This window comes from Gossypium arboreum, chromosome 8, assembly GCF_025698485.1.
Source record: "Gossypium arboreum isolate Shixiya-1 chromosome 8, ASM2569848v2, whole genome shotgun sequence".
NCBI lineage: Eukaryota > Viridiplantae > Streptophyta > Magnoliopsida > Malvales > Malvaceae > Gossypium > Gossypium arboreum.
In genome coordinates this window covers 25,921,982-25,923,988 of record NC_069077.1, presented here as the reverse complement: position 1 = coordinate 25,923,988, position 2,007 = coordinate 25,921,982, and the positions used below count along the sequence as shown (strand labels likewise).

Below are 2,007 nucleotides of genomic sequence, written 5' to 3'. Positions count from 1 at the left end.
TTATTTTGAGGTCTAGGATTATTACCCATATAATTCATTTGATCATTTTTCATGATAGAACCGTAGGGTAGATTTTCTGAATTGCTCATTCCACCTCCATTTGTGTCACACTGCATCACCGAATGTACCTGTGTAGAACCACATAAACCATCAATCTTCCTATTTAAAATTTCTACCTGATTTGTCAACATGGTAACCGCATCAATGTTAAAAACACCGGCTGCTTTTGTTGGCTTTGTCCTCATAACTTGCCATTGGTAATTATTTAGTGACATCTCTTCAATAAACTCATAAGCCTCATCAGGTGTTTTATTATTTATAGTACCACCGGCAGCTGCGTCGATCATCTGCCTAGTTGAGGGGTTCAAACCATTATGAAAATTTTGAACCTGTTATCATAGAGGCAACCCATGGTGAAGGAACCTTCTCAATAAGTCTTTATACCTCTCCCATGCATCATACAAAGTCTCTAAATCCATTTGCATGAAGGAAGAGATATCGTTCCTCAACTTAGCTATCTTAGCTGGTGGGAAATATTTCAATAAAAACTTCTCGGTCATTTGATCCCAAGTAGTGATAGAACCTCGTGGTAGGGAGTTCAATCACTACTTAGCCTTATTTCTCAATGAGAAAGGGAATAATCGTAGGCGAATGGCATCATCAGAAACACCACTTATCTTGAAAGTGTCGCAGAATTCTAGGAAATTGGCCAAATGAGTATTTGGGTCTTCATCCTGTAAACCATCAAATTGAACAAACTGTTGAATCATTTGTATAGTGTTAGGTTTCAGTTCAAAATTATTTGCAGCAAAGGCAGGTCTAACAATACTCGATTCAACCTCAGTGAGAGTGGGCTTAGCATAATCGTACATAGTACGAGGAGAAGGATTTTGATTTACAGGATTCGCGGCAACCACAGGAGGTAGCAGATTATTCCGATTTTCAGCCATCTCCTCGGTAATATTGGTATCGTCCTCATGCTCTTCCTCTATATACTATAGACTTCGTCTTATTTCTCTATGATTTCTGTGAGTTGTGTTTTCAATTTCACTGTCAAAAAGTAGATGTCCTGACGGGTTTCTTCTAGTCTTAAACCACAAGAACCTGCCATAAGCAAATAAAAGAAAAGTTACTAAATTAAAAGTAAAAAATAAAATAATAAAAATAAAAATAAAAATGGCTAAAGTAATAAAAATCTAGTGTTCCTAATATTTTAGTCCCCGGCAATGGTGCCAAAAACTTGATGATTGTTTTATGAATCACTAAACTAGACTACGATCATGACTAAGGCAAGCGCACCTATCGAATGGTAGTATAGCTATGGTGAGTCCAGAATATTGTATCCGCAAGGACTAAAAGTACTAGTATTAACTATCTTTCTATTATTTAGCCTAAAATAAAAAGGATTTGTTTTAATCTAAAATTAACTAAACTAATTAACTAATGAACGCGACTGAGAGCGAATTGGGAAAAATGCTTAAAAAAAATTATAAAGAGGACAATACCCAGGAAAGAATCCACCTAGACTTCACTTATTATTCTGACTCTGAATCAAATGATTTATTCACTTGCCTTGATCCGTAGAAATCCCTAAATTATGTTAATATCTCTTTCGAGACTAATAACGACTGGCTCTAGGTTGATTAATTGAAATCTCTTTCTAATTAAAACCCCTATCGTCGTATTAACTCGATCTATGGATTCCCCTATTAGATTTGACTCTAATCCGGCAGATTTATGTCATCCTATTTCCAGGATTGCATGCAACTCCGCTTAATTATGCTAGATCTACTCTTAAACAGGGACTTTTGCTCCACTGAATAAGCACATCAAACTTGAATTAATATCCTGAAAATATTAAAACAAGGATTAAGAACACATAATTAAGAATAAAAACAAATATTTATCGTGTAATTCAGATAATTAAATAATAAGATCCATTATAGGTTTCATCCTCCCTAGGTATTTAGGGAATTTAGTTCATAATGTAAAAGGAAGACATCTCAA

At 35.0% G+C, this 2,007-nt stretch overlaps 1 non-coding gene across 1 annotated transcript; it reads left to right on the top strand.

The window, feature by feature from the left end:
• The first annotated feature begins 405 nt into the window (after positions 1 to 405).
• On the top strand, positions 406 to 512 carry LOC128279694 (small nucleolar RNA R71). The gene has a single exon (XR_008269892.1). It is a non-coding gene; the product is annotated as a small nucleolar RNA R71 (small nucleolar RNA).
• The last annotated feature ends 1,495 nt before the right edge of the window (positions 513 to 2,007 follow it).